The following is a 14,342-nucleotide window of genomic DNA, read 5'->3' as shown; positions in this document are numbered from 1 at the left end:
CAGAAATAGGAAAATTGATCGGAAAATTTCACGAATGTTTCATTTTTTAACTCTGTAAATTGGACCGTAAGTTGCTGAGATATCGACATTAGAAAATGGAGGGTTGCTGGGATGAGACCTAGAAAACCGAAATTTTTCTGTTTCTGAACTTAAAAAAAATATTTTCAAAAATGGGCGCTCATGGTCAATTCTTTTTAAATCAAAAAAACTGCAAATATGTAATTCGCTGAAATCAAACTTTAGATGGCTGAATCTTGAAAATGGGGCCCTTTTTCAAAAAATCTGTTTAGTACTTTTTGATTGCAAATTTTATTTTACATATAAAAAAATCAGGCCAAAATATTTTATGTTTAAAATTTCGTTTTTTTAAATAACTATTTTTTCAAAAATTCATAGCTCAGTGGCAGAATCTTTGACTATACTTCTCTATGGCTCAAAAGTTGCGGGGTTTTGTCCCGTAAACTATATAAAAATACGGATTTTGAGGAAATGAGTTTTTGTTTAAAAAAGTTAGTTAAAAAATCGCAATTTTTTTTGTCCCTATTATTTTCTAAATTGTCCTCAATAATTCCAACATATTCATTCAAAAGTTAAAGATTTTCAAATATGTACGTAACCATTTTGTATGGACGGCTGTCACATTGTGAGAAAATCTCATGTTTTTCATGAAATAATATTAACAAATGTCGTTTTTAAGCGAGCAAAATAAAAATATCCAAAATATATTCTTTCTCGTTTGTAATCATAGTAGCCCAGGTTTTATGTTAAAAACGCTCATATACTAAGAATTTTGAAAATTCGACACTTTTGTTCACTAATATGCAAATATCTCGGCTCTGCATGAACATAAATTGAATGTCAAAAAAAGCAAAATGATCTCCGTAATATTTCCTATAAGCTGAATGGATTAGTTTTGGCTGCAAAATGTTGTTTGAATTGAATGTGGCTTATTTTGGGGAGTGATTTTTGAAATTTTTTATCAAAAAAATAAAAAAAAATCTCCCTAAAACGCCCCGCCATGCTCAAACACAAGCTTTTATGTACCATGACTGTATAGGAATTTGTTCAGGGGACATTAAACTATAACTTGAAGCCCAAGGTGACCAAATTTGATTGACTTTAGTATGATTGTTACGCGCATTTCTGAAAAATACTCGAAGAATGCACTTTTTTCATTCAAGCTCTGCGCGCGAGTTGTAAACCATTTTTGGGATTTTTTTGTTGCATAAAAACATTGTTTCTGACACCCTAATCTATCATTCTTAGGGGTGAGCACTAAAGATTTGACAACTTTTCTTTTTTTTGGGACGCCCTAATGGGTGCTATTCGATTTTTTTCACCGATAGATAAGGATGGACACATTTTTAATTTTTAAATAAGACAATTTTGATGAATAATTTTACTTATAAATGTCTACAACTTGAATACGTTGCACCTCATCCAAATTTCACAGGACTTTTTTTTATTGATAATTAAATTTTACATCTTTAAGCGATTTCCTGAATTTTCGATATTTTACAAAAAGCTATATCTTTAAAAAAATAAATGTGGTCGCTTTTAGTCTTCTGACACAAATAAAAAAAATAATCAAATAATCAAAAAAATCAATCAAAACTTTGTTAAAACAGAGTTTTTGTGATAAATGTATTTATTTCAAGAACTTAGCTGAACTATTTTTTTCAGAAAAGTCCTAATTTAACCCCTTCCCGCCCAGAGCAAAATCGAGATTTTTTACGTTTTTCCACATTACTCGTAACTGGATCGACCAAATTGGACGAAATTTTAATGGTTATTAATTAACATTCTATATTAACTAATGCAGATTGAAGCAGGTTGAAAAAATGAATAATTGCTGAGAAATTTAATTTTGAATCCAAAAATTAGTGGTGCTCTGGAGTAACCATGGGCGTTAGAGGGTTAACCTATAACTTTGCCGAAGACACCAAATCATTTACAAAACCTCTTCTCAAAATACAAATTTTTGAAAAAAGTTTTCATAACACTTTTTTGTGGACTACCCCCACATTTGAATAGAGGCTTGAATGAAGAAACTAACGATGCAAAAAGGTTAATTTGGACATCAGAAATAGATGAATGAAGTTTTATAAAAAATCGAAAATTACAAAAAATAATATCAGGATATATTTTTTTTGAAATACTAAAGAACTGCTCAACAGTTCTTTATTGAGTTTTGAAAGATGAAGTTTGAACTCAAATATATTCTGCTGAATTAGATATTTTTTCAAAATAACTCATTCATGTCTCTAAAATATTGCTGTAGGGATTCCCAATCTTTCTAACATGAGTAGATCTTTAAAAGAGTTTTATGGAAAAAAGTCTGGATTTAGAAATATTTCAATAAATGTTTTATTATTCTACAAAATATTCACATTATCTCTATTATCTTATCTTTTGAATAAGGCTTTTCTGTTTTTTGATCTTTCGCCAATTTTACTTTTTATCTTTTGACCTATTGCCATACTGAATTAATTAAAGATTTGACATTTTGGTAATTTTTGAAATAAGTATTACTGTATGGTGCCTTCCACAAATGACGTAATTGGACTTTCTAATAGTATAAGGCAGGGGGGGGGGGGGTCAGTTCATAATGTCAAAATAAAACTACGCCTTTTCTGGAAAGCGCCTTTTCGCGAATAAGGCACTTTGTAATAGCTTTTGTTTATTTTTTTAAATTATGAGTAATTTTTGTTTCATCTGCCAATACGAACTTTTCATGTGTATAATCAATTGTTCGATGTAGATAAACAATCGTATTGAAATCAAATAATTTAAATAGAGAGGGGCAAATTCATCACAATACAAAACTGTCACAAAACCTTCAGCCCAAAAACAACCCAAAACAGCTCTTAGTCTTAAACTTTGTAACTTCATATCAAAAAAGAGTGCACCGAACCGTACCGAAATTAACGCAATTAATTAACTAGTGCAGCAACAGCTCGTACGCCAAGACGCGGGGATCGACGATCCGTGCTCTCCCCTCGTCTTAGTTCTTGGCATTCCTGTCCAACCAGTCAGCTGAACTCTCTCTCTCTCTCGCAGCAGCAGCAGCATCCCCCTCGTGGCACTTTACCTTGCACTTACACTGTCGTAAGTGTTGTGCTTATTTGACACAATTTTTTTAGAAAAAAAACTTAAAAATCAAAATGAAAACTGCTAAAAGTTCTAAAAAGTCAGACTTTTAAAATAAATTGTTTTTACATATTATAATTTTATTTTACTAAATATTCTAAATATTCTAAATATGTTCTTTATTTCCTTTTTTTGAAATATTTGTTTATAAGACCTTTTCGAAAATAAATTCTTGAAATGTGTACTCCGTCTAAGACTTACATTGAAATTTCCCGAACAAAATAAAATTACATTTGTGCCACCACAGAACAACCATCACAACATGTTGCAGACCTGCACCGACTCGTTGCATCTGCGACGAGAGTTTATCTCTTCTGGTCGCCCCAGCTCGCGCTCTCCTTTCTGCTGATACACTTTGTTTCGTAATCTTAATTCTGGTTCCCCTTCTCGGACTTGACTTGATCCCGGGCAGCAGAGCGGCATGCGACTGCAGATGAAAGGCTGAGCGAAATTTATAACTTTTTATACCCAGCCAGCTCGCGGAAGGAGAGTGGAAAAAGTGCACATTTTGGAGGGAAAAGCGCGCGCGCAAATCTTAAGGAGGAAGTTTCGATATCTTTCCACCGAGGATGAGAGGGGAAAGGGAGGGTTTGTACACTGACTGGTTCTGAGGTGAAACTAGTTGAAGGAAATACCAGTTTGTTTGCACTTCTTTATCTGAGGCAACAATCGTGTTTGGTTCACACCATTTGAGTGGAAAATGCGTTTTTGAAAGTGTGTTATTTTTGTGCGGAGTTACAAATAAGATTACAAATTAAATTATACAAAAAGCTACTTGAAATAAAATTAAAAGACTGATTTTTACAAATATTACATTGAATCATTTCGTAAGAAAATTTAAAACAAATAAAACTAGCTAAAAAATCTGAACTTTCATATACATCTCCCAAACAAGTCGCTCCTCACAATTTTTAATTTATTCCTGCCCAACCATCTCATAATCAAATTTTCCCTCGAGACCATTTCTTCAAAAGTGATCGATTCTCAGGGCAGTTTCTGGGACCGTCGACATCATCTTTAATGCATTTTGGAGGTACTTTCGACCCAACCTTGGGAGGTTCCCCCCGATTGCAGGAGCACGTGCACTTGCACTCTGGTGATCACCTCCAGGCAGGACCAAAATTACCCATTCCGGTCCAATTAATGGCCATGATTGATGACAATCTAATTGAAACGTTGAGCGCGCAAAACGATCCCGGCAAAGTGTCTGGTCAATTGGGGCGTTAATTGATTTTCCGATCAGCGATGGGAAGGTTCTGATTCGAGTGATATTGTTGAGAATTAGTTTCAAAATGGGTTGATGATTATGTGGTTCTGTTCTTTGAAAATAGATTAAATTGTACTTCTTTTTTTCTAATTTAGTGGTCTCTGAGAGATATTGGATGCTTTTTTAATATCTTACTCAAAATACAATTCTTCTATTTTCATGGAAATTTTAAAGTATTTTGGAAAAATATTTTTTTGCCCCCTTAATTTTCAGACCAATTTTGAAGGCGCCTTAATTGTGTGAAAAAAATCGTAAAATTTTACACTAAAAATGTGCACTCTATTAAGTTAGATTTTAAACATTGATTCAAAATTATTAAAAGCTTCAAAAAATTCTAAAGTAAAAAAAAAAATATAAATTTTCAAATGTTCAAACAAAACATTACTCATTACATTCATTTAATAAGTCAAAAATTATTAAAATACTTAAAATCCTCATAATACTTAAACAACAAACAAACAATTGAAGCATTAAAAACTTTAAAAACTATAAAAACTTTAAAAACTTTAATAACTTTAAAAACTTTAAAAACTTTAAAAACTTTAAAAACTTTAAAAACTTTAAAAACTTTAAAAACTTTAAAACTTTAAAACTTTAAAACTTTAAAACTTTAAAAACTTTAAAACTTTAAAACTTTAAAACTTTAAAAACTTTAAAACTTTAAAACTTTAAAACTTTAAAACTTTAAAACTTTAAAACTTTAAAAACTTTAAAAACTTTAAAAACTTTAAAAACTTTAAAAACTTTAAAAACTTTAAAAACTTTAAAAACTTTAAAAACTTTAAAAACTTTAAAAACTTTAAAAACTTTAAAAACTTTAAAAACTTTAAAAACTTTAAAAACGTAACGTTTCAAAAGTTTCAAAAGTTTCAAAAGTCTCAAAAGTTTCAAAAGTTTCAAAACTTTCAAAAGTTTCAAAAGTTTTAAAAGTTTCAAAAGTTTTAAAAGTTTCAAAAGTTTCAAAAGTTTCAAAAGTTTCAAAAGTTTCAAAAGTTTCAAAAGTTTTAAAAGTTTCAAAAGTTTCAAAAGTTGCAAAAGTTTTAAAAGAATCAAAAGTTTCAAAAGTTTCAAAAGTTTCAAAAGTTTTAAGAGTTTCAAAAGTTTCAAAAGTTTCAAAAGTTTCAAAAGTTTCAAAAGTTTCAAAAGTTTCAAAAGTTTCAAAAGTTTCAAAAGTTTCAAAAGTTTCAAAAGTTTCAAAAGTTTCAAAAGTTTCAAAAGTTTCAAAAGTTTCAAAAATTTCAAAAGTTTCAAAACTTTCAAAACTTTCGAAAGTTTCAAAAGTTTCAAAAGTTTCAAAAGTTTCAAAAGTTTCAAAATTTTCAAAAGTTTTGACTTTCAAAAGTTTCAAAAGTATCAATGGTTTCAAAAGTGGTTCAAGTGTTTTTAATATTTCAACTATTTTAACTTTTTTTAGTATTTTAAGTACTTTGAGTATTTTAAGTATTTTAAGTTTTTCAAGTTTTTAAAGTTTTTTTAAGTATTTTAAGTATTAGAAGTATTGTAAGTATTTTAAGTTTTTTAAAGTATTTTATGTATTTTGCATTTTTTATGTTTTTTAAGAATTTTAAGTATTTCAAGTGTTAAGTTTTTTAAGTATTTTACGTGTTTTAAGAATTTTAAGTTTTTTAAGTATTTTAAGTATTTTAAGTATTTTAAGTATTTTATGTTTTTTAAAGTATTTCTTTATTACATTTTTCTCTAGAAATGTCACGAGATTATAAATTCTGGAAATTTATCTTCAAAGCCAAGTAAAAAATTTCTTATTTTAAGGAATGACTGTTTCCTCAGTATGTAACCTCATTGAAGTCATTCCAGGAACAATGCGAGACAAGCCATTCAACCGCCAACGACACATTCCTTGCTCACCAGAATCGCCCAACTAAACACCACTCACACTGTAAACAATTACTAATTTTATCACAAACAGTCATTACCCGTGATGCCCTGAGCAGCGTCGCGTCGTGTCGTGCGGTAAACAATATCACCCCGAAAAGATGACGCCCTGAACGTGGACCGACGCCGATCTCTAGCACAGGTCTTCCCGACGGAGGAATGCTGCGCTTGTTTTGTTTACAATTTTCCCCGTCGTCGTCGTCGTCGTCGCGACGCTCTCCACGGTTTTGGGTGGCCGTCCCGGGGCTGCCTTTGTGACACCCCATATGGGTGGACCGGATTTTCACTTTTCCCCCTCCGTCGGAGAAGCAGAAGCAGGAGGAGGTCCGATCGGGGCCTGAGGAAGGAAATTTTATTTTAAATTATGACACTTTTAGGTTTTTTCACGGAGCATTTTTCGTGGCCCGCGTGGTCCATGTGACCTCGGTTTTCGGGGAGGGGGACAAAACTGGCCAAGGGATGAGAGGAGGAAGGGGGACGGAACACGTAAACAAAGCGTTTGTTATTCCTCGTGTCAAGCCGGCAGACCGTGGCAGGCCAAGTGATGATGATGGTCCACAGAACTCCTTGGTCTCGGGGAGAACCTGCTCGGCTCGAGGTGGTCACACCGAGCAGGAGACAGCACGCAGCACCGGCGACTTATGGACGTCGTCGTCGCCGTTTATGGTGGCCAGGCCACCGCGTGAGGGCACGTGCGTGTCGTGATTGGGGAATTTAAGGGGTAACGTTTGGATCATTATAAAAAAACCTTAATGTTTAGTTTAAAATGTCACTGTTTATTTTTTATTAAAATGATGAAGGTTACGCAACAGTTCATTTTCTGATAAATCTTTGCCTAGGTGAAAAACAAAACACATTTTTACTGGTTAAAACGACATGTTTGAGCAGAGAGAAACCATTTTCAAAAGTTATTAAAAATAAATTATGAAAAAAGCTCAAAGCGGCTATGACGTGCCATAGCCGAGAGACGAGAAATTACGTAGTTCATGTCAGTACTACACTAAAACCCCCGTTTACACGCAGTTGTTACGCTTTTTATTTGGTTGATGTCTCGAAAACAGTGTAATGTTTTTTACATTCTTTTGAAAGCAATTTGTAGACAAGACGTATAAATTGCTTCAAAAAGATTGCAAAAATATTCAAACAGACGTTTATAAAACTAAATTATTCTGGCTTGGTTTGAATTTAATGTTGGAATCCCATTATTTCTCATTAACCCTTTCAGGCCTGAAATTTCTAAAAAAATATTTTTTTAGTAAATGATGGGAAAATGATCCTCAAGACCATACGAAAATTATAAGCTACTATAGAAAATTTTGATTTATGGGTCATAAGACCCATCAGGCCTGAAAGGGTTGAGGCTTATCGAATTGGTGATTTACATTTTTTTATGTTTTTCGATTCGTGTGTCAGAGGAGGATATTTTCTTATATAAAAACCATTAAATGGCTGTAACTTTAAAACGCTGATTTTTTTTTAATATTCTTCAAATTTGAACAAAATTAAATTGATTTAAAGTTTGAAGCATTTGAAGGAAGTGAAGATGAACAATCCGATGTATTTTTGAAATTAATGTTTTGTGAGTAGTAAAAAAGATGTTTCGCCGAATAATCAAGATTATGATTTTTTTCGATTCCTTTTACCGATCTTTCGTGCGCGAGAGGAGAAGGCCATGCTCCCTCCGTATTTTTTCTCTCGATGAAGGTCCAAAGGTTTTCTTTTGATAATGATTATTCCATCGCAGAGGGCATTTCGGGCCGATATTGGGGGACGTTATGAACTTTGAAAAATATTTGCATCGGCCTTAGGGGTCGTGCATAAACCACGAGACCAAAAGGTCGAAAATGGACAAAAGGTCGACTGGACAAAACGGCGTAATGATAAAAGGTCGAATGTGAAAAATGAAACAAATAATGATAATTATAAACTTCTTAAATATTTTTGAAAAACATATTTTCTTACTAACAAATCCGATTTTTTCTGCGAGTGAGATATTGTGAGTTTAAGAATGGGATAATTCTTTCAAACATGTGCAGTTCTTTGAAATAAAGGCGTCTTCTCATGTTTTTTTATTTTAAAAACAACCTATATTTGATTGTCATGATATTTTTGTGAGTTTTTCCATTTTTTTCAAACATGAGCAGTTTTTCAAAAAAAAGTTGACTTCTAAAATAGTTTAATATTTTTATTAAACAGCTTATTCTTGACTGTCGTAATGTTTTTGTGATTTTTTCCATTCTTTAAGGTTCTTTAAAAAAAGGTTCGGCTTCTGAAAATATCATTAAGTTTTTATTTTACTAAAAATAACTATTCTTGATTGTCGTAATATTTTTGTGAGTTTTTCCATTCCTTCAAATATGAGCAGTTCTTCCAGAAAAAAGTTTGACTTCTAAAATATGTTTTATTTTATTTTTAAAACCTATTCTTGACTGTTGTAATGTTTTTGTGAATTTTGCCATTCTTTCAAATATGAGCAGTTCTTTTTAAAAACTCTACGTTTAAAATATTTTGTAAGTTTTTGATTTATTTATTAAAAAAAATGGTTGGAATATTTTAGTGACTAATCCAATCTTCCAAATATAAAAAGTTAAGAAAAATGAGAAAGTTGTGTTTCTTTAATATTGTAGCAAGATTTTTATCCTTTCTCAATCTATCTTTCATGGTCACATAAGATCCTTAGAAAAATCTGACTTCAAAAATATACCCGAATGTATAAAAAAAATCGATCGCATTAATTTAATATTAAATATGAATTTTTCAAAAAGGTAAATTTGGCAAATGATTTATCCTTTTTTTTTAAATTGAAAACAAAACTAGCTGAAAGATCAGGAAATTCTTTATAATTTTACAATTTTGATCATACTTTTGGTTGCTGAGATATTTATGTTGAAAAAAAATGAAAGATGAGTTTTTTTTTAATATTAATAAATATTTCTTATTTATATTGATCTTTAATGGCGTTACATTAAAATTTTATTCACGAATACTGCCCATGTTCGCAAAAATGTCCCATATGCAAAAAACAGCATGCTGAGAAAAACGCTTTTGAAGTTTGTCCCACACAAAAGGCTACGTGTTAAATTTTCGCGAAAAGAAATGGATTTCCTCTTGATTTCTAAAACAAAGTACTGGATGTTGTAGGCTTTTTAAAACGTTCAATTACCCGGAGTTTCAAATTGCCCGGGAAACGGGAAATTTGCAACGGATTTCCCGTGAAATCCCGGAAATTCTTAAGAAATTTGAAATTTATCAAAAATTTATCTGATCCTGGTTCTGATTTATATTATGCAACAACATTGTACAGAATAGCAACTTAATTGGTTAAAACATGTGTGAGGATCGATGAATGCCTTGACATCAAACATCAAATTTCACGTAAATTTCACTTTACGTAAAAAGATTCATATTACCTGGAAATTCTTACGTTGAAGTTCCAGAAAGTTGTTTTTATAGTAAACCATAGCATTACGGGTTTGCACCAAGCTAGGGGCTTAGACAGATAAAACGAACCGTTTGTAGAAACGTGGACAGAAGCTGTGATAGATCACACACGCTTGATTCACTCGCAAATGAGAAAAGAAAGGAGATCTCGATGATAAGTTTCCTGAAAGAAACCAGTTTGTACAACAAAATTTGAATCATTTGTCCAAGACTGAATGCCACAAAAGTGGTAAAATGACTAAAAAAAAACAAGCTAAGGGGTGCCACAGTGGTCCATCCAAAATTCATAAACATTGACTGTGGCTGTCTTTCAAAATCAAGCGGTTTTAGGCTATATTCCAAGTCCTTTTCAGGACTGAGACCGTTTCCAAGCTAATATGGCAACCTAAGAGGCGTGATGGAATTAGATGCTGTTCCCCTAGTTATTTTTCTGATTCGCTTCTATTTTCTTTCAAAGTTTATTGAATTCCAAATAAAAACAGGATTTAACAGGCTTGCCCTTCCAAAATGAATAAAACAGCTTGATTTATAGTTTTTATTTTGAAGAACCGTTTCACTCAAAATACAATTTTATTTTTGAAAAATCTAATGCAAAAACATAATCTGTAAAAAAAACTTCAAAATTACATTTAAAAAAGCAACTTGGCTTAGAAAACCAAAAATAAGAAAAGCATAATTCACTTTCAGCATAAACTAACAGAAATTATGAGGTTCAAATAATGAAACAATCTTTATTAAAATAAACTGAGCAATGCTCAAAGTGAATCTCGTATATTAAATTTTGAATAATGTTGGATCAATGCTTTTAAAATTTTAAATTAGGCATAGAGATCAAACTTGTGAATGAAACTTAACAAACAAAAAGATAAATTTGTAGAAATTGAAATTATTTTTATTAGAAAAATAAATGAAATCATCCTACCCTTTACATTTTGGGATAACTTAATTTCAAAAATATTTTGTCTGATTTGAGTGATTCTTATGTAATTGTTAACGCTGCAAAAAAATAATATTTTTTCAATTTAAAACTCATTCAATATTACTTTAAAAAGCTTGGTGAATAAAATTTGTGATGAATTATTGAATGTTTTATTTTCAAGCATTCTTGAAAAAATGCAAAATTTCATGGAATTTGGCGGAGATTTTCAAATTTTACGAATTTCACGCTTTCCGCGAAATCATGAAATTTCACTACCTAAAACTAAAACTTTGCCAAAATCATTAAAGCGGTCAAAAATCGTCCGCAAGATACTTACTGTCGAACACATGTTTCATTTTGTATGACCAGCCCACATAATTGTATGGAAAACTTTTAACTCAAAATGGCATAATTTGACATAGCGAATGACAAAGTTTTATAAAAAATTATACAAAATTGAAAATATCGAAAAAAAATCAAAAATTTTGGAGAATTAATCATAATTTTTCTGAAAAAGTGACATCTTCTCAAAGCATATATAAACCGCGTTTCCTTCAAATTGGAACAATAAGTTAAAGTACAACATTTTTAACTAAGTTATTTGTCATGTTGGTCATGCCTGCTTCATAAACATGTTTACCTTTTTTAAATCTTATCTTGGATATCTGGTGTCTAAGTTAACAATTTAAATGCGCGTTGAGCAATTTGATTCCTAATGAACATCTTGAAGAACAAAATTCTCTAAATTACACATTTTATTTTCGAACAATTAAGGTTACCTTGCATTTTTGTTGTATTACGATTAGAAAATGCATTTTAAATTTCAATCTGAAACATGAAGGATTATTTGCGTTCAAGCTTGAAACACGTAACCCCTTACCCTCCGGAGGTAAGATGACCCAGACAACGCGGATGGCATTCATAACGCCACGACGCCCGACCACCGAAAAACCGTTTTTGCGATTTGTATATTTTTCTTGTCATGACTTGATATAAAATATGGATTCCGAAACTATTAGCCAGAGCCGAGGTTTTAACGTCGTCGTCCTCTTCCTAGTCGTTGTCATTGCTGGGGGATTGTTTTTTTCTTTCGCGCTGTTATTATTTAATGCATTCCGAGAAAATTCTCACTTTTCCGAGCATTTTACGAGACAGCCGAGGGAAGGTGGATGAACGAAGTCGGTTCCGAAAATGATGGGTGGTTTGTTGGGAGAACTTATTTTGAAAATCTAGTTGAATACAGTTTTTTACTGAATTGCTCTTTAATGTCTTGTTTTGGTCTTATTTTGAAACTATTGGAATGATTCTACACCCAAACGAAAATAGTGTGACAGAAAATGTCAAACGTTTTTGTTCAAATTGTTTACAGCAAGTACCGTAGAATGCAACAATTTCATTCATCAAGTAAGCTAACTAAATCGTTGCCAACCTGGATGTCCTCAGGGCCTGCTTCGTCGGACCGAGCATTGCTCAAATCAAACCCCATAACGCACCAGTTCCGACGGTGCCTGCTCGCACAAATGTCACGTTCTCGGCCGATCTAGGTCACCGCTGTTTACACTCGTAATTGAAAATAATCCATTTGCGATTAAAATCACGCGCTCGGCACCCAACCAAAAAGCCGTCGGCGATTGTTTCGGGACGGATGAAATTGTCCAGATCTCGACCCCCGCGATCAACCTCTCTCGTGTATAATTAATTCGTCCACTCGGCGTGGGTCCGAAATGTCAACAAGACCGTCTGTCCGTCGGCGCCCCAACTCCTTCTGGTGGCGTAAATTACATTCAATGAGAAATCAATCAAGCGAAAAATACATATCGCGAAGCGGCGTCGTCGTCGTCGTGACCTTTGCATGAATGTTGCGCCAGCAGTACTGACTTGAAGTCGCCGTGTACAATACCGTTCTTCTCACGCTTTACTGGCGATTCTGCACCAATACGGGCTTACTTTCTGGAGTATATAAGCGATGGGGGCTGTATTGGTGAGTGCGACATTGGTTGCGTTGTGCGGAGTGTCGCGCGACATTCGTTGATACGGTTGGGTGCTGCGTCGTTTCCCCTCACTTTGATGGTGTGTGTTGGTGTCGCACGGAGGGGAAACTGGTTTGACTGGTTTTTGCTGGGTTGGTGTGTGTGGGTGAGAGAGGAACACTAATACAGGTGAAGATTGAAGAGAGAAGAGCGGATCTGCTAAGACAAGACTGGAAAAAGGTTATCTTTAAGGATTTTGTGTTTTTAGACGTCCAACTTACCGATTCTTCTCGCAAAACAATAAATTCGGCTCTCGTCGTAAGTTTTTTGGCCGTTGCTCTTCCTGCACAATCTCTGTGTGTGAGTGCGCGCCCAAACTAAACCGCTCCACAACAATACACTCGCTGCTCCCAACAGGCTAAAAATAGCTTCACACACTTCTCAGTTTGCTTACATTACTTGAAGAGTTTAATTATAGCCTTTGCTTCCTCACTGTACGTGTGCAAATTTCTTCGTTTACCCAAGCCGTCAATTTAAGAGATCAGAAATCCCGTCGGCAAATCGCGGCGCGCCGCACGCTTCGATTGTTCCCGGTTTGACAGTTCGTGTGACACACACTCACGCGCTCGCCCCTCATTGGTCAGCCGCGATCGGGAAAAAATGTCGTGTCACCCGAGAGCACACACGAGAATATAAAAATACCAAGTGTCAACCCCCGGTGGTCTCTTTCGCGCTGCCGTCGGCATCCGCACTAGCCAGAACGAGAGCGAACCAGAGTGTGTGTGTGCCCGGGAAAAAACCAACGCCTTCTTTGTGTCACCAAAACCCATACAAGCGCGTCGCAGCCCAGAATCCGGCACACTTCGGGTGACATTCGGGCTGGATGACACCCGAAGAACCCGCCCGTGTGTCACCAAGGCCCAGAAGAAGAAGATTCCTACTCCGACGCGCGCGCTCTCCGAGCCTTTGTTTGTGTTTGTGGTCACCCCCGGATGTCAAATCCCAGAGATATATCCAGGATATAAAAATACGAACAACAACAACATCAACATCCGGAGAGGCGTGACAAGAATGTTTTTACTGGCGACACTCACACGAAGGAGGCGATTCTTTTTTGCTCGCTCTCACTCCGCGTTCTCGCTCAAACTGTCACACACACACAGTGACACACAACAACAACAAAAGCAGCGTGGCGACACCGCTGGAGAGTCACTTTTAAAAATAAATATTATTTCTGTCACACAGCGCTTCGCGCGCTCTCTCGCTCTTGTTTTCCCAGAACATCTCTTCGGCTCTCTCCGTCTCGGATGTCACACTGAGAAACTCGGTGACACACAGCGCGTGGTCTGTTTATTTCTCGCCAGATGTCACCACACACATGCGAAAACCGCACCGGAGCAGCTCTCGCACACTTGTATTGGTCGGGATTAGAGAGCAAAGTGTCATTTCGATATAAATATCGCACCCACACAGACGCGCACAGCGGTGGGTGACAGAGACACAGAGAATTATATTGTCCACTTTCGGGGTGACATACACACACACACACCCTGTGTCTTGGTGTAACCCCCGGACGTAGCAGGCGACGACGAGTTTTGCTTGTGTCGTCGCCTGCTTTGTCCAGTTTACCGAGTAAGCGAGTGTGTGTGTGTTTGGTGACGCCTACTTTTTTAAAATTTTAAGACGCGTCTCTCCCTTGAGC

The sequence above is a fragment of the Culex quinquefasciatus genome, chromosome 3 (assembly GCF_015732765.1).
Source record: "Culex quinquefasciatus strain JHB chromosome 3, VPISU_Cqui_1.0_pri_paternal, whole genome shotgun sequence".
Lineage (NCBI taxonomy): Eukaryota > Metazoa > Arthropoda > Insecta > Diptera > Culicidae > Culex > Culex quinquefasciatus.
This window is presented reverse-complemented; position numbering follows the sequence as displayed.